The sequence below is a fragment of the Carettochelys insculpta genome, chromosome 2 (assembly GCF_033958435.1).
Source record: "Carettochelys insculpta isolate YL-2023 chromosome 2, ASM3395843v1, whole genome shotgun sequence".
Lineage (NCBI taxonomy): Eukaryota > Metazoa > Chordata > Testudines > Carettochelyidae > Carettochelys > Carettochelys insculpta.
In genome coordinates, this window is record NC_134138.1 from 151,900,256 (window position 1) to 151,928,170 (window position 27,915).

At 46.1% G+C, this 27,915-nt stretch overlaps 1 long non-coding RNA gene and 1 other non-coding gene across 2 annotated transcripts; both read right to left on the reverse strand.

Annotated features, from left to right (window-relative positions):
* Positions 1 to 7,148: 7,148 nt before the first annotated feature.
* Positions 7,149 to 27,873, reverse strand: LOC142009589 (uncharacterized). Its single transcript, XR_012644524.1, has 3 exons — positions 27,745 to 27,873; positions 19,565 to 19,731; positions 7,149 to 8,490 (listed from the first exon to the last, which is right to left on the reverse strand). It is a non-coding gene; the product is annotated as an uncharacterized LOC142009589 (long non-coding RNA).
* LOC142009879 (small nucleolar RNA SNORD123) lies at positions 8,580 to 8,648 on the reverse strand. The gene has a single exon (XR_012644640.1). It is a non-coding gene; the product is annotated as a small nucleolar RNA SNORD123 (small nucleolar RNA).
* Positions 27,874 to 27,915: the final 42 nt, after the last annotated feature.

The following is a 27,915-nucleotide window of genomic DNA, read 5'->3' on the forward strand; positions in this document are numbered from 1 at the left end:
TATCCCTACCCCCAATGTATCTACCTGACGCCTTAGCTTAGTGTCATCTGCAAATTTGTGAAAGTACAATCCATTCCCTCATCCATGTCATTAATAAAGATGTTGAACGGTACTGGCCCTAGAACCAATCCTTGGGGCACTCAATTTGAAATGACTGCCAACCAGACATTGGGCCTCACCATCTCGCTAGTTTTCTATTCGTCTTACAGTCTATGTATCCAATCCACACTTCCTTATTTTATGGGCAAGAATACTGTGGGATACTGTATCAAAAGCTTTGCTAAAGTCAAGGTATATCACATCCATTGACCTCCCCATGTCCACAGGGCCGGTATCCTCATCATAGAAGCTTATCAGATTGGTCAGGCATGACTTGCCCTTGGGGAATCCATGTGGACTACTCTTGATCACTTTCCCCTCTTCCAAATGCTCCAAAATGGATTCCTTGAGGATCCTCCTCCATGATTTTTCCAGGGACTGAGGTAAGGCTGACCTGTCTATAGTTCCCTGGATTGTCCTTTCCTTTTTAAAGATGGGCACTATATTTGCCTTTTCCCAATCACCCAGGACCTCTCCTGCACTCCACAAGTTTTCAAAGATAATGGCCAAAGGCTCTGCAATGGCATTTGCCAGTTTACACAGTACCCTTGGATGCATTAAACCTGGACCCATGGATCTGTGTGCATCTAGGTTTTCTAAACAGCCCTTAACTTGTTCTTTCCCCACTGAGGGCCACCCACCTGCTTCCCATACTGCATTGCCTAGTGCAGTAGTCTGGGTACTGACCTTGTCTGTGAAGATAGAGACAAAAAATTATTGGCCTGATCTACTCACAAACTTTAGTTTGATGCGGCTATGGTGCATGGGGTGGGGGTAGGGGGTGAAAAATTTACACTCGTGATTACTGTAGCTATAGGAAAATCCTAGGAGCAGCTTGGCTGCAGACAGAATAAGGTGGAAGAAGGGGCAGCTGAACACGTGCTGCTGACTGTAATAATGCATGCTCTGCTAATCAGGTGGAAGGGCTGAAGAAGAATGCTTGGTGGGGCATATCCTACTAGTGAGTGTGATTTTCTCACCCCTGGTGCTGATGCAGCTAGGTTGATCAGAAGAAGCCTCCTATTACTCTAAAAAATGAAGTTCCTAAGAAACAGAAAGAACACTTCAATTGTTGTGAGCTGTGTCTGTATTACAAGGCTATGCTGGCAATAGCTATGGTACAGTAGCTATGCAACAGTTTCTGTAGTACAGATATAGCCTCTGTAATTGTGAAGCTGGACCAGAGACTCACTTAAACCTTTCTCATATGGGAGAGGGAAGAAACAGCCCTGAGCACCACCCCACACTCTGACCCCCTCATCTCTGGCCCACCCGAGAGCCTGCATTCTATGCAAAAGATATTATTATATTGGGTCCTGGGCATCAATAATTTTTTTCAACTGCACTTAAAGAAAAAGTATGGTGCATGGTTTTTTAAAGGCAGTGAACGTGGTAGTGTGTAATAACTGAAATTCTTGGAGTAGTCTGGGTAGACAGAGGAGAAGATGGCCGTGTCTACACGAGCCCCAAACTTCGAAATGGCCACACAAATGGCCATTTTGAAGTTTACTAATGAAGCGCTGAAATGCACATTCAGCGCTTCATTAGCATGCGGGCGGCCGCGGCACTTCAAAATTGATGCACCTCACCGCCGCGCGGCTCGTCCCGACGGGGCTCCTTTTCGAAAGGACCCCAGCTACTTCGAAGTCCCCTTATTCCCATGAGCTGATGGGAATAAGGGGACTTTGAAGTAGGCGGGGTCCTTTCGAAAAGGAGCCCCATCGGGACGAGCTGTGCGGCGGCAAGGCACGTCAATTTCGAAGTGCCGCAGCCGCCCGCATGCTAATGAAGCACTGAATATGCATTTCAGCACTTCATTAGTAAACTTCGAAATGGCCATTTGCGTGGCCATTTCGAAGTTTGGGGCTAGTGTAGACGTAGCCGATAGGAGCAGGACACCATTCTGTCATAAGGGGCCAACAAAGTTTGGTTATATAGAAACAATTGCTAATCCCATCTGAGCTGCTCTGTAGTCAAACAGGTGGGACTCTAGCTCACTAGCAATGCAATCAGCCATCCAGTCCCCCAATGTGCTTATATCATATCTTTAAAAATGAATGTTGTTTTCTAGAAAGACAAGTTTATTAAGTCAAATTCTGTCTTTTTTAGAAGCTTACACAAGGAACAGTTTCTCACTCTCTGGATATTCACATAAAATCTCCTACACATCCAGAAAACACAGTTTGCAGTCAAGTTCTCTACCACGTTCTTACAGTTTTTATTAATCAAAATACAATACACCACATCAACAAAACCAGTATTAGTATAATTTACAAATTGCATTGTAGATATGATACTTTACAACATAAAATCATTTCAGCAATTCCAGGTTTTACAGCCAACCTAAAAGTATATTTATAAGTTATAAAAATATCAAAAACCTGCCAAATTTTAAAATAAAATTAAGGATGCAAAGTCAAACTCTCCACAATTAGCATTACCCACTGAGTTGTATTTATGCTTCTGTGTAATGATACAGTTTTGAAGTATGTGGTAACTTTAATTTTTTTCCCCCACATCGAGGTCAGCAACATTTGAACATATGAACAGCCATACTGGGTCAGACTCAAAGTCCATTTACACAGTAGCTTGTCTTTCAACAGTGGCCAATGCCAGGAGCCCCAGAGGGAATGAACAGAACAGATAATCATCAAGTGATCCATCCAGTCACTCATTCCCAGCTTCTCGCAAACAGAGAGTAGGGACACCATCCCTGTACATCCTAGCTAATAGGAATTGATGGACTTTGTCTCCATGTATTTATCCATGTCTTTTTTTGAACCCTGTTATAATTTTGGCCTTCACAATAGCCTTTGGTAAGGAGCTCCTCAGGTTTAGTAATATGTTGTGTGAAGAAATACTCCTTTTTTTGTTTTAAACCTGCTGCCTATTAACTTCCTTTGGTGACTCCTAGTTCTTGTATTATGAGGTGTAAATAACACTTCCTTATTTACATTGTCCAGATGACACATGATTTTATAGACTTCTATCATATTGTCTCTTAGTCATCTTTTCCAAGCTGAAAAGTCTCACTTTTGTTAATTTCTCCTGATGTGGCAACCATTTTATGCCTTCTAAGCATTTTTGTTGCCTTTTTCCAACTCCAAAGCATCGTTTTTGAAATGGGGTGGCCACATTTGCATGGAATATGCAAGATATGGATGTACCATGGACTTACAGAGAGGCACTATAATTTTTTTTGTTTTATTATCTATGCCTTTCTTAATGATTCCCAACATTCTATTTGCTTTTTTGACTGCCAGTGCACTTTGGATTTTTTTGGAGATCTATTAAGAATGATCCCAAGATCGCTCTCTAGTGGTATCAGCTCATTTAGGCCCCATTATTTTATACGTATAGTTGGGATTATTTTCCAATATACATTACTTTGCATTTATAAAACTGAATTTCTTCTGACATTTTGTTGCCTTTGTAGCTCTTTATAGCCTGCTTGGGATTTACTTACCTTGAGTAGTTTTGTATGATATGCAAATTTTGCCACCTCACTGTTTACTACTTTCTCCAGGTCATTTGTTAATATGTTGAATAGGACAAGTCCTAGTGCGAACCCCCGGGGTACACCACTCTACCTCTTTCCATTCTGAAAACTGCCATTTATTCCTACCCTTTGTTTCTTGTCACCAATTGATAAAAGGCAGTTCACTTTGTTTAGGAACCTTTGGTATGGGGCCCTGTGAAAGGCTTTCTGAAAATTTGAGTACACTATAGACACTGGATCCCCCTTATTCACATGCTTGTTGACCTCCCCAAAGAATTCTAGTAGATTGTGAGGCACGATTTCCCTATACAGTAAGCATGTTGATTTTTTCCTATATTCCTATCTGCTGAATAAGGGGATTTTGAAGTTGACGGGATCCTTTCAAAAAGGAGCCCCATCTGGACGAGCCGCGCGACGGCGAGCTGCGTCAATTTCGAAGTTCCGCGGCTGCTGGCATTCTAATGAGGCGCTGAATACGTATTTCAGAGCTTCATTAGCAAACTTCGAAACGGCCATTTGCATGGCCATTTCGAAGTTTTGGGCTAGTGTAGACACACCCTATGTGTAACAGCCCTTACAGGAATATGTGATATAGTTAGCTAGTGAATTACAAAGCTGTTCTGACGGGCGGGGTGGGGCGGGGTGGGGTGGGGTGGGGCGGGGTTTGAGGCAGCCCCCCACTTGTCACAGGCCTCACCCCTCCCCTGCTCTGCCCCCATCAGCCCCCTTACCCTCTCCCCAACCAACTGGGCTGGGAATTACCTGGGGGAGGGTTTGGTGAGGGGGCCTGGCAGTAGTAGCAGGGGGTGGACTCTCCTTAACCCCTTCCCCTCTGCACTCACCACGTGGGCAACGCAAGTGGCAGCTTGCTCTGCTCTGACACGCTGAACCCGGCTGGCCCACTAAACCCTGCTTCTCTGCAGGCAGCAGGGCATGGAGACTGCTTCCCACTGCCATGGAGAAGCAGGATTCAGTGAGCTGGGAGGGCACGGTGCAGAGGAGCGAAGCATGCTGCTGTTCACACTGCCCATGTGGTGAGTGTGGGGGGAGGGTGCTGATGGGAGACAACCCCCTGCTGCTGCCACTGCCTGCCCCAGCCATCGCGCTTTGTTTCAGGTAATCCTCCCTCCTCCTGCCCATAGGACAGCTGGGGCAGCTGCTGCAGGACCCCCAAAAGCACAGGCCCTGGGGAGTCTGCCCTACTTCATCCTATGGATGGGGTGGCTCTGGAATTGCATAACTGTTTGTGAAACAGCAGTGCAATACTGGCTACTGGAATTCCCATGGACATCCCTCCAGAAGACAGTTCAGGACAACTGCCCCAGATCCCATGCTTTAGGGGGATGCTGTGGGGCCCAGTACAACCTCAGAGACTAGCAGGGGGTCTAGTGCTGGCATGGGTTGGGCCAGCCCAGCACTCACTGGTGGTAATGGGAAGTGGAGTGACCCAGCCCCACCTGATCTGATTCCCCAGCTCCCTGCCATGTTGCTCAGAAGAGAGGTGGAACCGCCCCAATAGTCACCAGTGGCTGGAAGCAGAGTGACATGGCTGAGAGCTGGCAGAGCTGAGTGGACTGGGGCTGCATTGCTCCATTTGCTGCCACTGCCAATGAGTGCAGGAGTGGGGCTATCCTTGCTGCCAGTGCCAGGCCTTCTACTAGCCCCAGGGCCATGTTGCTCAGGGAGGGGGTTGGGGAAAGGTGTGGAATGGAGGCAGGCCTGGGCTGAATAGAAGAAGGCAGGGCATAGGAGTGGAGGCAGAGTAGGGGCAGAAAGAGGTGGCGGGCCTGAGAAAGAGAGAGAGAGAGAAAGAGAGGGAGTGAGTGTGTGTGCTGGTGGTGGCCAGAGGGCAGACAGGGAAAGGTTGTTCTGGGTTCTAAACTGTCCTGGGAAATTTCTGAGTTCTGTTTGTGGCTCTCTGAAGGTGGGGGGTGGGATTTACTGATGAGAGCAGTGCTTACAGACAGGATAAATAAGCACACAGTTTTGGCACATTTATTCAGAAATGTGATATGCCTCTGTTACATTACAAATCTAGATTCTACTCTCAATTCGGCCTGATGTAACTTTGATCTCTTAGTTTATCTTCATTGTAAAATATGGTGAATGGTTTTCATCTACTATATAGAAGAAGTATGAAGTCTCGGACAGTAATAAGCAATGTGAACTGCAAAGAAATATTAAGAGGACTCAGTAGAAGAGTGAGAGGCTATTTAGTAGGGGAACTCTAATTTCCATATGTGTTTGACTTTTTATCTTAGATGCAGACAGATTGGGACAGGGCTGCTAAATGAATGGGTGTGCACATAAGGTGCACAATACTTTGCAGGACTGCTAGCCAGGCTTCCTGTTACAGACAGAAAGAAATGGGGTACAGTTTCTGCCCTGCTATTTGTTTGTTATGAACTGTGTTTTTAATGGCATGTCAGAACACCTAAGCTAGGCACTCATGTATTTTCAGCATCCAAACAAACAAACAAACAAACAAACAAAACAATAAGGCTGTGGCTACACGGGCACAAATTTTCGAAATAGTCATGCTAATGGCCATTTTGAAGATTACTAATGAGGTGCTGAATTGAATATTCAGTGCCTCATTAGCATTAGGACACTTTCTAACGCCTGCGGCTTGGCGCAGCTACATAGGGATCCTTTTCTAAAAGATCCCGCACATTTCAAAAAGGACCCTTGTGTAGCTGCACCGAGCCGTGGACGTTCACAAACAGCGAAGCTGGAAGCATCCTAATGCTAATGAGGCACGGATTATTCAATTCAATGCTTCATTAGTAACCTTCGAAATGGCAATTATCATGGCCATTTCACAGATTTGTGCCTGTTTAGACGTAGCCTAAAACCAAATATGTTCCTGAAGAGATTTAAAAACACTTCAGATGCAGAGTTTGGAAGTTTCTATAGAAGTACTGTATACATCACAACAGAAAAAGTACTCAAATTTAAGCCATAATTTTGTTCACAATTCCAGGACTAATATAACCAGTTTTTTTTAAATAAAAATCATACCTAGCTTTTTGGTTATCAAAAAAAATAATATAAGTAGAGGGAACCTATGAAAAGTCCAGTTGAAATGGCAGGTATATTGCCATTTTAGACAACCTGGATGGAAAAGTAAGAGCTAGCAGGAGAAAGCAGTAATTTGACATGCCCATTCATTTACTTTAAGGGAACTATTGACAGACTGAAGATTTCATATACAGTACTAATGCATGTGAATGAGGCCTTGTCTACAAGAGAAAACTACACTATTGTCACCTAAGGTGTGACTTTACACCAACTTAACTGGTACAAAATCTCATGTAGACACTTATGTTGGATGGCTTTTTGTTCAAATCAATTTGGACTGCATTTAAATTAAACTGAAATAAGGCACTTTAGCTGTGTCTACACGTGCACACTACTTCGAAGTAGCGGCACTAACTTCGAAATAGCGCCCGTCGCGGCTACACGCGTCGGGCGCTATTTCGAAGTTAACTTCGACGTTAGGCAGCGAGACGTCGAAGTCGCTAACCTCATGAGGGGATCGGAATAGCGCCCTACTTCGATGTTCAACGTCGAAGTAGGGACCGTGTAGACGATCCGCGTCCCGCAACGTCGAAATTGTGGGGTCCTCCATGGCAGCCATCAGCTGGGGGGTTGAGAGACGCTGCCTCTCCAGCCTGTGCGGGGCTCTATGGTCACCGTGTGCAGCAGCCCTTAGCCCAGGGCTTCTGGCTGCTGCTGCTGCAGCGGGGGATTCATGCTGCATGCACAGGGTCTGCAACTCGTTGTCGGCTCTGTGTATCTTGTGTTGTTTAGTGCAAGTGTGTCTGGGAGGGGCCCTTCAAGGGAGCGGCTGGCTGTTGAGTCTGCCCTGTGACCCTGTCTGCAGCTGTGCCTGGCACCCTTATTTCGATGTGTGCTACTGTGGCGTGTAGACGTTCCCTCGCTGCGCCTATTTCGATGTGGTGCTGCGCAACGTCGATGTTGAACATCGACGTTGCCAGCCCTGGAGGACGTGTAGACGTTATTCATCGAAATAGCCTATTTCGATGTCGCCACATCGAAATAGGCTACTTCGATGTAGGCTTCACGTGTAGACGTAGCCTTTGAAATCAAAATAAAAGCATCCATTTAACTTAAGTTTGGGTAACTTTCCTTGTGTAGACAGGGTGAGAGCCTTTCTATGTATGATGACAGGAACAAGCCCTACATAGCCTTTTCTTTTTAAAAATTAAGATAGTTGGGCAACTCTACAAGATGAAAAGGGATAGTGCAGAGTGGTGAAAACAGAATACCAGGCTTTTTATTTAAAAAAAAATCTATATTGATTTAAATTTGAATAATGACAGGTTAAATTAGGGCTGTCAAATGATGAAAAAATAAAGCATAATTAAATTGTGAGATTTTTAAAAAGACAATTAGTAGCAGTTTTGATCACACTGTTAAACAATAATAGAATGCCACATATTTATATATTTTTGGATGTCTTCTGCGTTTTCAAATATATTGATTTCAGTTACAACACAGAATACAAACTGTACACTGTTCATATTGAAATATTTGATAATAAATATTTGCACCATAAAAAGATAAAAGAAATTACTATTTTTGATTCACCTTATACAATTACCATAATGCAGTCCCTAGTTCCTGTGGGCATCCCTCCCCAACCTCACTCATTTAAAAATAATTAAAAAAAAACATTAATTTGTTTTGAGTTAATCACATGCATTAACTGAGTTGACATCCCTAATTTAAATCAGTTTATAATTTCAACAAAAAAATTCTCACTTCCTTTTAGAGCACTTTCTCTTATTGTCATTTGTAACCAAAGTGTTTCTTGATGGCACCCCGACTTTGTTCTTTATCTCTAAGATGTCCCTTCAGGAATGCGGCTGAAACAGAAAAGAGAAATACAGACACAAAAATCATTTGATTGAAAAGACCAATTCCAAAATACTGCTTTTTCCCTAGAAAATATGAAGGTGAATCAGGAAATGGATGGTCTTTTCAAGTCACATGAATCAATACCCCAGGTTTCATCATTTTCACCAAATGTTTGTTTCTTGTAACAGTTACATAAAAGCTTATTAACTACGCAAGCTATTACAGAGACTTTAGAATGAAAACTGAGGTAATTATTAAAGTGAATCCCAAGAATATATTAATATTCATTTCATGTATTTCTGTTGAAAATGCCAGCTTAATGGTATGTGTCAAGAGTCACACAAATGTCATACAAAATTATTTTTGAAACACCTTATTTAGGAAGAACTCACCCTGTATGGTACACCATTAAACTTAATGTAGGCATTTTATCATAATGCCAGTGGCTTTTGCAATAGGTTTGGTCAAAATTTCACATTTTCAGAAAATTATGACCTCAGCAAGTGTTTCAGTATCTACATGTGACACAGCAAGTGCCTCATAGCCGGTGTCAAAATCCTTCTCCACTAAAGCAAATTATTTTTCTCTCAGGATCGGCCAGGGTAAGGGCTCTGTGATATCCATGGCAACCCTGAAAAATGCTTCTTCATTACTACTAAAGGATGCAAGGGAGCCTTGTGGAGATGTGCAAGCTTTTTCCACTTCTGGCATATGTCACAAGTCATGCAGTATTCCTTCATTTTATTTTGATTATTGAGGTAACAAATGTTTTCTACAGCCTTTCATGGCTGTGTCTACACTAGCCAAAAACTTCGAAATGGCCATGCAAATGGCCATTTTGAAGTTTACTAATGAAGCGCTGAAATACATGTTCAGCGCCTCATTAGCATGTGGGCAGCCACGGCACTTCGAAATTGAAGTGGCTTGCTGCCCCGCGGTTCATCCAGATGGGGCTCCTTTTCAAAAGGACCCCGGCTACTTCGAAGTACCAAATGGCTACTTAGAGACTTCGAAGTAGCCGGGGTCCTTTCGAAAAGGAGCCCCGTCTGGAAGAGCCGTGGGGCGGCGAGCTGCGTCAATTTTGAAGTGCCGTGGCCGCCCGCATGCTAATGAGATGCTGAACATGTATTTCAGCGCTTCATTAGTAAACTTTGAAATGGCCATTTATATGGCCATTTCGAAGTTTTTGGCTAGTGTAGACATAGCCAACATGTCCTCTCCTTTCCTAAATGACCAATAAAAGGGCAGTTGGTGGCTAGTAGCATTACCTCTGCACAATGCTTTGGGGATATGATTAACTCTTTGTAGGTCTCTATTTTTTCCAACCAAGATTTACCTGTAAATCCTCTTTATAAAGCACATTCCCCATTCTCTCTATTGGGGGGTGAGGGGCTTACTGAGGATGACTTCTATTATGCTCTTCATTGCAAGGTGTCTGTACTTCATTCTGTAGCAAATTCAATTTGGCTTTTTCAGGAAAGAGAGGGGGATAACTTCTCATCCCTCTTCCTGGAAGATAACCCTCAGCTGCTTCTCACTCGTCATGGTTTACCTCAGGGAATTTAGGAACCTATTCCCTCTTGTTATTAGTCACAATATTAACAGTTTTGAGGAATATTATTTCCCACTAATGTATCATGTGGTAAATTCTCTGGAATTCCCACATTCAAAGTAGCCTTTAAACCTTCTCACTCTAATTCAATGCAGACTAAAGGCACAGTGGTTCTAAAATGTTCAATGGCAAGGAGTTCTGCCTTCTTCCCTTGGAGCATAATCTCAATTATCTTCCTCCTGACTAATCAGATCTGGGCACCAGCATTTCTTCACTTTGTCATTTACTTTGGCCTCTTTACTAAACTTTATTTCCACCTTAAGGAAGGCAGAAAGGACAAAATTAACTGAATCCACTCTGCCATCACCAAGGCCTTGAAATTAAGGATAGCTGCATTAATTGGAACACAATGGACATTATATTTGGACTTCCCACACTAGGAATTGTTTATTTATATGTTCAAAGGACCCTGGTAAAAAACCACTTGCTTGGGCCATCTCCCTGGGCTGGTGTCTGATAATTAGAGTTTTCAGGAGGGACCAGTACAGGAGTGGTGTGTACTTAGTCCTGCTCCCTCTCTCATTTTTCCCCATGAGCACACTGGGCACCCCATTTTATGCTGGGTTTTGGCCTGACCCTTTGGGACCTGGAGTCTATGAATGGTCTCATGTGTGTATGTTAGCTGCCCCTCTACAATTGCTGGGGACTATTCCCACACTGCTGCCCTCACTCACCTCATCACAGCAGAATAAGTGGTCATAATTTTCTGCTCCTTTAATTTCAATCCCTTTTCTAAGATAAATCCCTCATTTTATTAACCCAGTCTCAGTGACATATCAGATCAACTTTTTTTGAGGTTTCTAACCTTTATGTGATATGTCCCTGGAGTAATCAGAGACCTTTTATCATGGACTTAAATAGCTCATACAACATAACATCACTTACATCCATATAATTAAACATGTATAAAGCTTCACCAGCTAGTTTGGGGAATAAGACAGTGATTCTCTCTTTTTTATCCTTTGGAAGATGGTCAAATATTTTTACTGCAACCTTCTCTCCATGTAACTCAGGCACAGTTTAATCCTTCACAAGCCTCACCCATCTGGGACAGAGTCATAAATTTGAAGGCCAGGAGGGACCATTATGATCTTCTAGTCGGACCTCCTGTCCTCCACATGGCACAGAACCTCACCCCCCAATTCCTGTTGTAGTCCCACAACCTCTTGCTGAGTTGCCTCAAATCCAGTGAGTCATGGAAGAAGCTTATCTTCATCTGATGGAGCTTCCAGAAAGAATATGGGTAATGGCTCCTGGAATGACTCATCAAAGCATTGCTAGAGTATGTAGCCAGCTCATGTGACATTGGTCTCCATTGTGTGCCTGTAGTTTTCCAAAAACTGTGCTGGAACCCTCCACACGGCAGAAGTTATAGAAGGGCCTGGAAACAACTTCATTTTGCCTCTTGGGACTATAATGGAAGCTATCCTATCATAATGGAAGCATTTTAAAAGGGACTGAGAACCTTCCAATCTTTTGGAAGCAATCAAGAGTTCATATGCCTGCAGTTTATTCCATCACTATTACAAGCCTGAACAAAGAATTTTGCAGTTGTTGTATGTATTTGATTCCTTTAACCAATATTAACATTCACTTCTTTCTTTTCTGTTATAAATAAATCTTTATGTATTAGATTTCACAAAATTCAAAGAGGTAACTGAAATAGCTCAATGGGGCAAGTGATAGATGGGAGATCTACAGGTCTGTGGTTCAGCCCTGCGTTTTGGTAGTTTTCCCACTCTCCAGATCATCACCTTGCTGTGATGAGTGGGCTTGCATGTTCCAATGAAGCCAAGAGCGATGCCATAGGCAGTCTTGTACTCCTGAAAAGGTCACCCATGGCGGCAAGGTCAAGGGGGAGGGTCCAAACAAACAAAAAAAAATCTTAAAAGTCCTCAGTGGCAGAACAGGTGGAGGACAGCAAGGCTAATGCTACAATTGCCGTGAAGGTGGATGAAGACTGCAGCAGACAGGAGACTCCCAGTCCTCGTGAATCCCATGCCATTAGACCTGGGCCTTTTATCTGTCAAGGACTATGGGGTGGCTGAAATGCAAGTTTCCCCATGTTAAAAGAAGTCATGCACAGGCATCTTCCTTGGTGTACTATTCTCCTAAACCTAAGATCTACAGTGACTGGTGAATGGCAGCAGGAGTGAGATCTGGAAGCTTTTAGTCATGGACCAGCACATAGTGGATGTATGTATCAGTCATGCCATTTCAAGGATTGAGGTGGTAGAACGGTCTAGCTGCAATCTGCTCTGCTCACCTCACATAGGGTGAAGAATGTGTCATACAGCATATTCCGGAATATCTAGATCTTAATTTGGTTAGTAGCCTTTTTTCCTCCAATCTGTTTCTGAGAAATTAAAGTCCCAGTAGCATATTTCATTTAAAATAATTAAAGCAGTCTCTATCCTCCAAGGGTCTGCGGCAGACCCTAAGCAGTCTAGGGAAGGAGTGTAATTGAACTTCCAATAATAAAGTGATTTTTAAACCCAAACAGAATCCATTTTCTCCATTCTGTAACTTTTAATTTAAAATCTACCTTGTCGTCAAAACCCAAGGCTATTCCATCATCTCTACCTTTATTTCTGTGTCTCTTGAACAACATATGCCCTTTAGTACCTGTATTCCAGTCATGACTACTATTCCGCCATGTTTCCATTATCCCTATAATATCTAGTTTTACTTCCTGAACTAATAATTCTAGTTCCTTTATTCTGTAACCCAGTCTCCTTGCATTGGTGCACAGACATCTTCGTAATTTCTGCTTGGTTTCACTTAGATTCCTCTCCTGATTAAGTAGTCATTTTACTGCTAGTATTGCCTACCTGTGCCCATCAGAGTGCAAGTACCAATCTTTCATCTTGTTCCCCATTTTTGTATCTTCTATTTTTCCTCTTTCTGCTGTATTCTCTTTTACTTGATTTTCCACCCACTCAATACCAGAATCAGGCATGGAGATTATATGGACATCTCCCAAACCATTTCCTGCAAATTCCTAGTTTAAATCTCTTTTAAAATCAGAAGTCTCTTTCCCTTCCTAGTAAAGAAGAGCTCTTCCCATGAGAACAGTCCTCTGTGTGTGAATTCCTCAAACACCTAAACCCCTTCCAGTGTCTAAGTCATTTGTTGATAGTCATAGTTTTGTCGTGCCTTTGCTCTCCTCTAGGGACTGGTAAATCTCACTGAAAGTCACATAAACCTCCATTTCTTTGAACATTTTTCCCAGCCAGGTATTTTCTTCCTTGATTCACCTCACCAAGAATTTATCAGTATTATTTATTCCCACATGAAAGAAAAATCAGTGGATTCTTTCCTGCCCTCGTTAAGATCCTCTCCAGCCTTTGTTCAACATACTGTATCACAGTTCCTAGTAGACAATACACCCTTCCGTTATACAGATCAGCTTTGGTGACAGGCTCATCTGTTTTTACTAAGTGCCCATATCGCATAGACCTGCCTTTTCCTGTTGGTGCCATTCTCCGGCCTCCCCATGTCTATTCCTTCTGGCTTCAAACCCTCATCTTTTGTTCTCACTTGAACTCTATTCTCTGAGCTCTGTCTATTTCCAAGGTCTCCTCCCTTTTTCTTACAGAACCAGCATGCTCCCCCATTGTCTGTTACTGCCTGCTTCTTCTTCACTGTCCTACTCAGTGAACACCTTTCTGAGCCCTATTTCACCTTTGCTATTTGATCTTTCTGCCTCAGCCTTGTTCCTGTAGTCACGCACTTCCACTGGCCACTTCCCTCATCCAGCAATCGATCCTCATAGTTTACTGGTCTGACATGCATTTACAAGTCTTAGGATTTCCCTTCAGCCTCCTCTCACTTTAACCTCCATCTGCTCAAATCCCTTTCTAAACTCAACCACTATTTCTAGCTGCATCTCAGAACCTTGCATCTTCTCATCCATCAACTCTGTCAGGTGACATGATGCTTCAAACAAAGGAAGAACCTTTCAGATATGCACTCCAGAATTATATACATCCTGCAGCTTCCTCATCCACCCATCTTCCCTGTCTCTTTCATTCTTCAGGTCTCTGCCACTGGGGCCTCTAAGTGCCAGTCTTCACTCCTAAGCTCCTGTCAAGAAGGAAAACTCCAAACACTCTCTACCACTCACTTTACAGAATCCTACTCAAACTTCCCTGTTTGCTCCTCTTTTAGCAGTGGCACAGGAGTCCACATAGATTCAGTATAAGATACACAAATCCAGTGCTTTTTAACTTTTTGTTTTAAAAAAAAAAAAAAAGTCGGTACTCAAACAGCTCTTCACCCCTAGCAAATCCCATTGCTGGGGCTGCCGAGGTGCTGGTATTCAGCACCAGTACAAAAGAAGGACTCTGTATAAATCCTGTAGATAGGTCTATACATTTTTCAGTGAGTGTGATGACCAGTGAGCTACCAGTAGATACCTCACCTGTGACACTATGATGAATTATTATGCAGATGTCCAACCCAGGGAATCCCTGTACAGCCCTATATACTCCCATGTTCTCTAACGATCAGCATCCAGGGATCCCTGGGTTCCAATACATATGGGTGCCGTATTAATAAAGTTTTAAATAAAATGATGTTGTACAAATTAATATGCATGGAACATTGCTCTCCCTTGACCTCTGCATCTTAGATAATCTAAACCTTGGGCCTACATTTTCCAATACTGTGCTAATATCTTTTTAAACTTCATAGTGCTCATAGTGCTTTACTACCCTATAGAGCTCCTGACAGACAGACTGGAAATAAATTCTCTTTCTGTCCTTTCCTTCTCTGTCTCTCCAGCCCTGCTATTCAGGCAGAGGCCAGCATTCCTTAGTTATAATCCCTAACACCTCCTAGTTCTGACTTTTGCATGGTTAGTACCTAGAGGCCTCATTCAGAGTTCAGGGCCCCAGTGTACTAGGTAGTGTACATACAACAGAAAAGTCTCTCTCCTTTTTCAAGAGTGCAATCTACTAATATACGTACATATATGGAAATCACCTTGTCCAATCTTTTTTTTTTGGGGTAATCATTTACTCACTGTCATTAAGTTGCGAGACTAGAATAATTTTACATTATATATAGTTTTTAATCTACTATATATTTTAGAACATGTCTGTCTGTGTCTGTCAGTGCTATGTTTGGTCAAGAACTCCTCTTAAACCAGAAGAGCTATAACCATGAAATTTCACAGATCACAGAATCCTAGGACTGGAAGAGCCTTCAGAAGGCCATTGAGTCTAGCCCCCTGCTTCAAGAAGGATTAACCCCAACTAAATCATCCCAGCCAGGACTTTGTCAATCCAGGACTTAAACTCTAGGGATGGAGATTCCACAGCCTTTCTAGGCAATGCATTCCAGTGCTTCACTACCCTGCTGGTGAAATAGTTTTTCCTAATATTCAACCTGCTGCTCTCCTTCTGTAACTTCAGACCATTGCTCCTTGTTCTGCCAGCTGTCACCACTGACAACAATTTCTCTCCATCCTCTTTAGAGCTCCCCTTCAGGAAGTTGAAGGCTGGTATTAAATCACCCCTCAGTTTTCTCTTCGGCAAACTAAACAAGCCCAGATCCCTCAGCCTTGCCACACAGGTCATGTGCTCCAGCCCCTTAATCATTTTTGTTGCCCTCTGCTGAACCTGCTCCAGCACATCCACATCCTTTCTATACTGGGGGCCCAAAACAGGATGCAATACTCCAGATGTGGCCTCACCACTGCCAAATAGAAGGAAACAACTTCTCTAGATCTGCTAGAAAAGCTTCTTCTAACGCATCCTAGTAGGCAAGAAGGCTAATGGCATACCAGGGCACACTATTGACTCATACCCAGTCTTTCATCCACTATAATCCCTAGGTCCCTTTCTGCTGTATTGCTGTTTAGCCAGTCAGTCCCCAGCCTATAACAATGCTTGGGATTCTTCTGTCCCAAGTGCAGGACTCTATACTTCTCCTTGTTGAACCACATCAGATTTCCTTTGGTCCAATCCTCCAGTTTATCCAGGTCCCTCTGAATCCTATCTCTATTCTCCAAGATATCTACGTCTCCCCTTAGCTTGGTGTCATCCACAAACTTGCTGAGGGTGCAATCCAGTCCATCATCCAGGTCATTAATAAAGATGTTGAAAACCACCAGACCCAGAAGCGAGCCTTGGGGCACTCCACTTGAAATGGACTGCCATCCAGATATTGAGCCATTGACCACTACCTGTTGGGCCCAACCATCAAGCCAGCTTTTTATCCATCTTACAGTCTGTGTATCCAATCCATACTTCCTTAACTTATGGGCAAAAATGCTGTGGGAGACTGTACCAAAAGCTTTGCTGGAGTCAAGGTATGGCACATCCACTGAGCTCCCCATGTCCACAGAGCCTGTTACCTCAGCATAGAAGCTAATCAGATTGGTCAGGCATGACTTGCCCTTGGAGAATCCATGTTGACTACTCTTGATCACTTTCCCCTCTTCCAAATGCTCCAAAATGGATTCCTTGAGGATCTCCTCCATTATTTTCCCAGGGACTGAGGTAAGGCTCACCAGTCCGTGGTTCCCTGGATTGTCCTTCTTTCCTTTTTTAAAGATGGGCACTACATTTGCCTTTTTCCGATCATCCAGGATCTCTCCCTATTTCCAAGACTCTTCAAACATACTAGCCAAAGGCTTGGCAATGATGCCTGCCAATTCCCTCAGTACCCTTGAGCGCATTAAATTCAGTCCCATGGATTTGTGTACATCTAGGTTTTCTAAGAAGCTCTTAACTCGTTCCTTCCACACTATGGGCTATGCCCTCCCCCTGCCCATACTGCATTGTCTAGCACTGTAGTGTGGGAGATGTCCTTGTCTGTGAAGGCTGAAGCAAAAAAACATTGAGTACTTCAGCTTTTCTTACATTATCCATCGCTAGGTTACCTCTCTCACCAAATGGCCCCACACCTTTCCTGATAACCCTTTTATTGTTAACATGCCTATAGAAACCCTTCTTTTGGCCTTCACATCTCTTGCCAGCTGCAGTTCCAATTATGCTTTCACTTTCCTGATTCCTGCCCGGCATTCTTCAGCCATATATTTATACTCCTCCTTAGTCAACTGTCCACATATCTACTTCTTGTACGCACCATTTCTGAGTTTAAGCTGACCCAGGGTGTCCCTGTTAAGACAAGTTCGTTGCCTACCATATTTGCGTTTGTTACTATGCAGTAGGATGGTTTGTTCCTGTGCCTTCAGTAAGGCTTCTTTAAAATACTACCAGTTCTCCTGAACTCTTTCCTCCTTCATCTTAGTTTCCCAAGTGATCCTGCCCATCAGTTATCTCAGGGAGTCGAAGTCTGCTCTTTTGAAATCAGGTGTCTGTATTTTACTGCTCACTTATCTTCCTTTTGTCCGGATCCTGAAACCTGCAATCTCATGTTCACTGCAGCCCAGGTTGCCACCCACTTCTATTTCTCCTATTAGTTCTACCCTGTGTGTGAGCAGTGGGTCAAATTGTGTGTGGCCCCTGCTTGGTTCCATCAGCACTTGTACCAAGAAGTTATCCCCAACATTGTCGAAAAACTTCCTGGATTGTCTGTGTGCTGCTGGATTGGTCTCCCAACAAATGTCTGAGTAATTGAAGTCTCCCATGAGAACCAAGGCCTGTGATTTGGAAGCATGTCTTAGCTGTCTGAAGAAATTCTCTTACCTCATCTCCCTGATCTAGCAGTCTATAACAGACACCAACTACAACATCACCTCTGTTGCTTCTGCCTCTAGGCTTAACCCAAATAATTCAGCTGGCTTTTCTCCCTCCTTATGCTGGAGCTCTGAGAAAGCATACTGCTCCCTCACACAGAGTGCAAATCCTCCCCCTTTTTCCCCCCTGCTTGTCCTTCCTAAACAGTTTATACCCTTCCATGACTGTACTCCAATTATGTGAATCATCCCATCAAGTCTCTGTTATTCCAGCCACCTCATACTTCTTTGACTGTGCCAGGATCTCTAATTCTTCCTGTTTGTTTCCCAGGCTTCTTGCATTTGTGTACAAGCCACTTAGAAAAGTGGCTGATTGACTCACTTTCTCCTTTTCACTCAGGAATCCTACTTTTGTTCCCTACTCCTTCCTCACTTACCGCAGGGCTTGTGTCACCATCCCCCAATGAACTTAGCTTAAAGCTCTCCTCACTAGGTTTGCAAGCCTGCCCACAAAGATGCTCTTTCCTCTCTTCGTTAGGTGGACTCCATCTCTTCCTAGCAACCCTTGTTCATGAAACAGAATCCCATGGTCGAAGAAACCAAATCCTTCACACATTGACCTTGGTGATTTGACAATACCTACCTGGACCCCTTCCTTCCACAGGGAGGATGGATGAGAACACCACTTGTGCTCCATATTCCTTGCTCTTTCTTCCCAGGGTTATGTAATCCACAGTGATCTTGTCAAGGTCGCTCTTGGCTGTATCATTAGTTCCTACATGGGGAAGTAGGAAGGGATAAGATTCTGCAGGTTTGATGACTTTTCGAAGAGACTCTAACATCCCAGATTCCAGCTCCTGGCAAACAGGAAACTTGGTGGATTCTAGCTCTCGACGGCAGATGGATGACACCTTCCCTCTCAGGAAGGAGTCCCCAACCACCACCACCTGTCTTCTTCTCTTAGGGGTGGTGGTCGTAGAACCCCCATCCCTAGGACCGCACATCCCATGCCTTACAATGGGTCGTCTTCTGATTCATTCCCTATGAGGTATCTGCCCCAGCTGTCTCCACGATATCACTTGTGCAGAGCGGCTGAAAGCAGTTGCTTAACTCCACTAGAACTGGAGAGACCTGAATGGGTTTTCTTCTCCTGGAGGTAACATGCTTCCAGTTCTCTTCCTTGTTTTGAGCAGCCTGCTGTTCCTGCAGTACTAAATGGTGCCTTCTATCCAGAAAGTCTTCACCTTCTCTGATGGACCTGGGGGTTGATATTTGCAACTCCAGCCCGCTAACCTTCTCTTCCAAAATGGCAACCAGCTTGCACTTGGGACGTACAAAATACGTTCGATCGTCCAGAAGGAAGACAAACATGGTGCATGCCATGCAGGTCACAACAGCAGACTTCTCAGTAGCCATGTCACTATCCATTATTCCCCTTTCTTCAGAGAGTTCCCCTAGATGTTTACAGGGCCACCTTGAAGGGCACAAGAAAAACAAACCTATAAGAAAGGGACAATTGGTATGAGACTAACCCCCAAGGCAAACTCTCAAGCAAACTCCCTGTTTGCTGCTCACAGTGTTTGCTATGGCTGCCTTCTTATAAGGCTGCTGGCTGGCTAGGCCTGGCTCAAAGCCTTTTCTCCAAGCTAATCAGCCCTGGAAGGCCCACCTGGAACAAAGCACTCCCAGTTCACACCTTGCAAATTTATCAAACTGACAAACACGCTTTTAAACTGCCCCCCTTGCAAAACAAATGCTCAGACACACAGACAGATATTCAGCCCATCAGCTCACAACGCAGCCCCCCAAAAGCCACACTTACCTGAGCTCCTCTTGGATGCTTTCCCAGGCAAACTCCCTCTTAGCCGCTCCTGTTCACTGCTCACAGTGGTTGGTCTGCTGCTTCTTCTTACCCTAACTTAAACCAAGGTCAGGGTTTGGTTGTGCCTGGAAAGTGGGAAGTGCCTGAAATCCCAGGATTTTGTGAACCTAGAAAGGGAGACATACTTAAGATTCACTATTGGGGGCAGCAAGCACAGGGAAGAGCAACACACAGAATGACTACTGGGCCAGATGTAGCAGGAAAACAGTGGCCATGTGGAGACAGAGCTCTTCACCCTGCCAGGAGAGGTAAGGGCCCCCTCTACCCTGCCCTTGTGCTCAGCCATGGCACTCCCCACTCCTCCCACTGCACAGCTCCCTCACACCAAGATGCTGCAGCCAGGAACCCTGGTTCTGCCCCCCACAAGCTCATGCTGGACCTGGGAAAATCACCCCAGCCCCCAGCCCCCTGGTTGCTGTGCCTGGGGCAGGGGAAAACAGCCCTGGCCCCCACACTGCTGCTGTGCCAGGGCCAGAGAAAAGAGCCATGGCAGGGCTTTCTGACCCCACAGCCCCTGCTGCTGTGGCAGGGAGCAGGAAAGAACTGCACCTCTGACCCTGGCATCCAGCTGCTGGGTCAGAGAAAAAAGCTGCAGCCCCAGTTCTGCCCCAGCCCCATGGCTGTATCCTCCCTCAGCTGCCTTGACTCCCCAAATCTCCCAGCTCCCTGCTCACTCCTACACCACCCACCCCTTACTGCCAGTTCACACTGGACCGGGGGAAGGCCCTCTCCTGGCAAGGAGCCCAGCCTCCCCCAGAGTGTGGGAAGACAACCCCTGCCCCCCCCGTGGCTAAGGTTGGTGCTGTAGAACCTAACCTAGCCCAGCCCAGCCCAGCCCCCACCCACCCACGCCAGCTTCACCTTCACCCTTGTGATTGCCCCAAGTAACCCACTCCCCGACACCTCCAAACCTCCTGACTTAAGCCTCTGATCTGCAACTCCACATCCCCCGCCCCAACCCCCTCACTGAATTCTCTGCCTTCACCCACTGCCTCCACTCCACTACCTTCCCCCCAGCCCTGAACCTCCACCAACACAACCTCTACTTCGACATCTGCATCTGCACCCTGTGTCCTTTCCCGCTCTCACACCCTGAACCTTCAGCCCGTCCCCACCTCTGACCCTCACCACACCAAACCCCACCCCTCCCACTAAGCCTCCACCCTCCCAGCCCCTGCACTTCTCCACCCCCAGCCCCTGGCCACAGCTTGCCCTGGCAGCCCAACGCTGCTTCTGAGTGCCCCCAGTTTCCCAGTCCCTGCCCTCACTCCCTCCTGCCCAGAGCCACCCTCTCCTGCAAACCCCTCCTATGACATCTACATTCCCCATCCCCTACCCAACGCCCCCTCACACCAAACTCTGTGCTGAGTCCCCATCACCCTGCCTACACTCCAGCACCTCCATTTCCTGTCCTGAGTCCCCCCACAACCAAACCCTCCTTTCTCCACCCCAACCCCTATCTGAAGCCCACCACACAAGCTCTCTGCCCTTACCCTCACCCCATGCCCTCCCTGCAGCACTCTTCATCCCCTACCTTGACCCCACAACTCTTCTAGCTCCCTGCTCACTCCTACACTACCCACCCCTACCATCAGCTCTCCCACGTTCCAAGCACTCACCTACCCCCTCTATTTATTCAAGCAAAAGACTGAAAGACTGTAAATGTTTTCTATCAACAAGCGCTATGTAATCTCTGAATCACTCTCAGACATTTATTAGTACAAACTTTTCCCCCGCATTTTTCAAAAAATGCAAGTATTTGCATAAACCATATTCATTTGCCTTTTATTTTCCAAACAGGAAAGCAAAACACAACAAAACAAATCCTTACTTCACTTAAATACTTGAGCAAAGCCTGGTCAATTTGCTAGTACAGTAATATAAGGTCACAGAAGTAGCTGAGTTAGTCTGTATCTTCAAAAACAACAAGTAGTCTTGTTTGTCTATAAGGTGTCACTGGACTTCTAGCAACATAATGAACATTTTCATGTAGCTTCTTAATTCTTTAGTGTGAGTTTCTTAAAACAAAATAAACTGAATGATCACTAATATTACTGATCCTCTGTGGGATTATTTTAGCACTATAGTGAATGGATATGAAACAAATGAGATAAAACTAACAGACTTCAGTTTACTCTGTCTTCCCCTTCAATCACACGGCTGCTGAGTCAAACATGAAATGAATCAAAATAACACTATCAAAATGAAGTATTTCAATGATACCAAAAACTACTTTTTAATAGCTCTGAAATGAAGCTTTTCAGATTTTTTATTTCTGCATTTTACATTTCTCAGGAGTGGCCACTAGCCTTGTAATGGCGTGTGCCGGGGCAGGCTGTGGAAAAGTGGCACAAAGATGCATTTGGCAAGTTGTTTTCCATGGGAGCGGGAAGTGAGCGCAACGCACTCTGGGACAATGATATCAGATATCCATAATGACTTGCGCCACATTTTTTCCCCATAATGTACTGGCACAGAAACCTAGAACGCAATGGGGGCAGGAACTTGGGATAGGTATCCACAATGCACTGCTTACACAATTGAACTTAGCAAAGGCAATGGGAACATACTATGTCAACTTTCTAAACGTGTGAACACTCACTATCGACTTCATACTACTACTTATACCACTATGTTTTAAGTAGTAAGCTTCTTCTACTCCTGCATCATGGAGTGTAGGGCACTGACAACCATTCACCAGCATCCCCTGTCTGGGTGATCTTTTCCAGTTCTGATTAGATGTTTACTATTGTTCTAGGGTCTGCCTTCAGGTCTCTACAGCAGGTGTTTCTTGGGTGCCTTCTTTGCCTTTTTCCTTGTGGGTTCCAACTTCAGGCTCGTCTTGTGATGTTTGTGTCTGGTTTTCTAAGAGTGTGTCCAATCCATCGCTCACCTCTCTTTCCGATTTCTTTTTTTGGGCTGAGTCAGTTGCCACAGACCTTTGTTGTTGATGGTGTATAGCCAGTGGATCCGGAGGATTTTATGGAAGCAGTTATTGATAAATGTCTGGATCTTTTTTTACAGTCATCTTTGTTGTTCTCCAAGTTTCTGCTCCATGCAGTAGGACTCATTTGACATTGGAGTTGAATATCCTGACCGTAGTTCTGATCTGCTTAGAATTCCAGATGTTTTGCATGAGAAGAAAGGCTGTTCTTGCTCTTCCAATCCATGCTCTCACACCAGCATTGGTGCCCTTCTTTTATTGATGATGCTGCCAGGTATGTGAAGACCTCAACTTCTTCCAGCGCTCTGCAGCCAAAATATGACTTGCTCTATGCTATTGATGTTAGTTTTTCCTTTGTGGATGTTCAAGCCAACTTTATACCAACTAGTGGTATAGAGTCAACTTTAATAAATTTGACTTTGTTTTCTAGTGCAGACACAGCCTTATTACATTTTCCATAGGTACTGTATAGTGAAAGTAAACACAAATAAACACAGCAAACACAGTATAAATTTACAGTGTTTGTAAACAAAGCACTCTGCATACATTTGTTTGTTTCTTAATACCTAATCATGTTTTGATTTTGTGTTATGCATTGCTAGCTATACCGCTCTGTTACCCAGAATATTTGAATATCTGGCAACCTCTTGGATCTGGGGCTGCTAGGTATGAAAGAGTTTACTGTATGTGGAGACTATGATTTCAAGACAGAGACAACGCATGTATGCATGACATATGACTGTATGGTCATTCCTAGCAGTTGAGCAACTGCACCCCACCATGAAGGGGGGGAGGGGAGGGCACACTTCTCTCTGGAATGGGGGGCTGACCCCCCCACAGGAGGGGGGCTGTGCTCAGAGTTGTAGGGGCAGCAGGGGTCAGGCTCCCCCTGCACTCACTGGGGAGCAGTGGGAAGCAGAGCAACCTCGTCCCAGCCTGCTCCACTCCCCCAGCTCCCAGATGCATCTCTTGGTAGAGGGGATTGAAGGAAGGATATGACCATGCCCCATACTGACCAATGGCAGCAGGAAGTGGAGCATTTCCCCCTGCAGCCAAAGGTGAGCGTAGGGTCGGGTCTGACCCCTGCTACTGCTGTCAGGCCTCCCCCCCCGCCCCGCCCACTAATACCTTGGTCAGTGTTGCTCAGCAGAGGTGGCTTTGGGGAATGGGTCAATTGTGGACAGAGCAGGGGCTGGGAGGGTTTGAGGGTTGTCCTGGGCCCTGTATCTCATAGGGAAAAGCCATGAAGGGAGCAGCCCATGGGGAGGGGGATAGCCTGGGGATGGGGCCACCCACCAGAGCCGGGATTGTCCACTGGAGTCACCACATATGCAGCTGCCTAGAACTCCACCTGTGCAACAGTGACCCCCCCACAACCCAAAAAAGGTTTCCATCACTGCCATAAACAGCTTCACACTGCCCTACTGCATCCCTTCCACCTAGCTCCGAGGCCCTATGCCACGGCCAGCTCAGAGGCAGAAAGCCAGGGTCACAAAGGGCAGACAGGTATGACATTTTCCAATGTCATGCTGGTGCCTGGGGTTGTGACTACTCCTCAGCTCTCAGCTCCCTCTCATACAGCAGAGGGTGAGGGGCCCTGGTAGAGTTCTCAGAGAGCAGAGACAGCAGGGGGGCCCTCCCAATACACAGCCCCTAGTTACTCTGCTCTGCACTCTAAGCCCCCTCCCACCACATCTACCTATGTTCCCTCTAACCCAGAGATTCCCAGCTCATGGGCTGGGACCCAAACATGGGTTGCGATTAGATTTAAGGGTCACCAGCCACTCAGAGCTGCACATGGCTCTTAAGGAAGCCATTTCTAGCTCCTTAACGCTGCCACATCCAGGAGCCCTCTCAATCAATAGAGAAGCTATTATGAAATACAAAGACAGCTTCTCCAACTTTGATATTCATAGCCATCCCAGGCAATCCACTTCATACACTCCTGCAGTAATTTTCACCCCTCTTCCCTTCCCCCCTTTTGCCCCCCCTTCTGTTCTAAGTAGTGGATTTGTCAGTTTTCATTGTTTTGTTTGTATCTCCCCACAGCCCAAGTGTGACTCCCCCAGCCCCTCCAGTCTCGGAGTGTGACTCCCCCAGCCCCTCCAGTCTCGGAGTGTGACTCCCCCAGCCCGAGTGTGACCCCCACAGACCCTCCAGCTTCTGAGTGTGACCCCCCCAGCCTGAGTGTGACCCCTATAGCCCCTCCCGCCCCTGAGGGTGACTCCCCTCAGCCCCTGAGTGTGGGGTTTAAGCTGTGAGAGTGAGGGAGGCCGGGATGGGTTTGCAGATGAGGGTCTTTCCCCACCACAACTCAGATCAACTATAATAATAAAATAATTATAATAAACATAATGCTATTGTTTTATTATTATTAATGTATTTCCCTTTATATATTTATAGTAGTTATTTCATAGAAAAACACAAGGAGGTAGAATTTTATATTCTTGCCTCAGGTGCAAAATAAGCTAGTGACGGCACTGCTCCTTCCTCCCTGCCTGTTTTTGAACTGCCTCGGGTCACCAAGTATTCCCAGATTGTCAAAATGAGTCCCCATCTGAAAGAGGTTGGGAACCACTGCTCTAAGCTGTGCGACCAAACAGCAGACTATCAAGGGTCATGCAGCCTCAGGGACCTAGAGAGCTGAGTACTAAGGGGTAGGTGGGGCAGCAAGTGAGGCATGGAGGGCTGCAGTGGACAGATGCATGTCTCCTCCGTCCCCTGCTCCAGAGCTGCTGCAATGAGAGAGAGCTGAGGGGGAGTCCTCCCTCCCTGCTGTAGCCCCAGGGCAACCTTCATGCCTAGATCCACCCCAGGGCCTGAATCCTTAGCCCCAGTCCTCACCCTGCTGCATCCTCAGCTTGAACCCGATTCCCATTTCTGACTCCTTATGCCCCACACCCCAACCCTCTGCCTCAGCTCAGAGCCCAGCTCGCACACTGAATCTGTTGGCCCCCGCCCCACATGACTTCCATATGGGTGCACATAACAAAATCCATTCCACATATGGATAAAACAGAAACAGAGGAAATAGTGCTACCCAAACAGTGAAGTTATCATGTCTCATTTTGGCTGGAACAGTCCCTTTTTAATGCTCTGACTTTTCTGTCAAAACTTGATCAGCTGGCAAGAGCAAACAGGACAAAGTAAATGTTCATTTTTGTCACAAAAATGGGATGTGGAGGAACATGGTGGCTCGAGGGGACAAGCAGTGACACAAGCCCCTGGCAGGGAGAGGCAGGGCTTGGGTGGGGGCAGGCCACCACCACCACCACCACCAAGGCATCCTTCAGTCTGCGTAGACTATGGATCGCGCCCTTCGTAACTCCATTTAAGATCATCATTTGCAGCGTTGACTGTGACTGTGGAGGCCCACACGAGAGTGACAGTGCTTGCTACATCTGCTGCATATGTAGTGGGTGTCTTGGAAAAGCCCTGACACCAGCCCCAACCTTTGGAGGGGTGAGGGGAAGAAGGGCTCAAGCAAGCTGCTATGCCAGCCCCAGCTGGGGCCACAGCTTGGGTGGGTAATTGTGCCAGCCCTGCATGGGGGTGGGGGTAGCTACACTTCCCTTTGGGAAATATGTTGTCCCCAGCACACAGCCCCTAGCTATCCCCTCCTTGCACACAGCCCCCAGCTATCCCCTCCTTGCACACAGCCCCCAGCTACCCTGCCCCACAAGCTACTTCCTGCCTGCACCCTGAGCAACTTTCAGACTTTTTGAGCTGAGTCCCTCCCCTCCTTTAGTTTTTGCTCCCCTGCCCAATCCAGACAGATAGGTGGCTTGCTAAGGTGAGTCACAGTACCAACATAGTGCTCCCTCCCCAGACCCTATCACATTGAGCTGACCTGAGCAGCACCATCCCCTGCCCCTCCCCTCCAACAGATATTGCCCTGCAAATCTGCTGATACCACTTTACATCTGTGGATGTGGATCCCCACAGATATGGGTGCTGATATCTGCAGCTCATTTTTGCAGATACAGCTGCAGATACAATCTTGTCTCTAGAACCCCGTAAATCTGAAGCTCTCCCTCAATCATTTTTGCAGCTGTGCATACAAATGTTGTATCTGGCAGGGCTCTACCAATAGAGCTCAAGCTATGTATGTGCCTGATTCTTCCTCCTGCTCCCATGCTAAGCCCTGATGTTTTTCTGACATGTTAGGTGGAAGTGGAGTTCCAGAGAGAAAAAGGTTCAAGCCCCCTGCTCTAGGATCTCAGTATAACTTTGATATTAATGATCATATTGTGGTATTTTACTGGATGAAGTTTTTGCTTGTATGGCAGCTAATTTTCTAAGTTAACATACTTTTCATGCTGTTTTTAAAGATCCAGAAAAAAGTCTATACTGTAAGATGCAAAAATCTATGCAGAAAGCAACAGAATGAGATATTTATATAATTATAATCTATCATTTAAAATCAATGCAAATGATTAAGCATTGTGATTTTTTTTTTAAAAGTGAGGTGCTTGAACGAACTTTTCCCTCATTTGTTTTATATCTAAAAAAAAAAACAATCGGTCAGATTTAGGAGGGGAGGGGGAGAAATGCCACGCTGTCGAACCTACACGAGCTGAGGCTTCTGAAATCAAGCCTTGCTGCCACAGAGAAAGGACAACGTCCAGGGTGCGAAGAGGTAAGGGAAAGCAAGAGCTTGGCCCTTCACATGCGTGTTGGCCTCCAGCCCAATAAGCAGGCGGGACGCCGCCTGAAGTCTGGGAACTTTCCTGGATTCGGGTGAGAATCGGGCGGCAGAACGGCTAATGCTGCCCCAGGAGCCGATCGCTCGCTCGGCGCAGAGGCGGCCGCGGTAGGCTGCGGTGTAACAGAACAGCCCGGCAGCGCGTCCGTGAGCAGCACGCGGATTTCTCAGGCGATGAGCGCGGGTGGGACAGGCCCAGAGCCGAGCTGGGCAAGCGGGTCCGTCCCACCCACGCTCATCCCCTAAGGCTCCGCGCGGTTCGTCTCACTGACTAAGTCGGCCGAGGTGGCGTTTCCCCTCCGGGCACCGAGCGGCCCGCGAGCGGTAGGGGCGGGAGGCAGCAGGCACCGACTCTCCTCTGAGGGGCGCTGGGTGGCGGGAGCGGCTCACGCGCTGCACTCCCAGCCAGAGCGGCTGCCCCCGCGCGGTACCCGACGCGCCCGCCCCGCCGCGGCACAAGCGCTCACGTACCTGGGCCAGCGGCTGCTGGGGCCGGCGAGACAGCGCCGCCTCTCGCTGCCCCCTGGCTCGGCCCGGGACCTTTATGGTGCGCGCGCCGCCCTGCCCCCCGCCCCCGCTCCCGCCGCGCGGCCTGTGAGGGGCGGAGAGCGCGCGCCCGAGCGCGCGGCTGGCCGGGTGCTG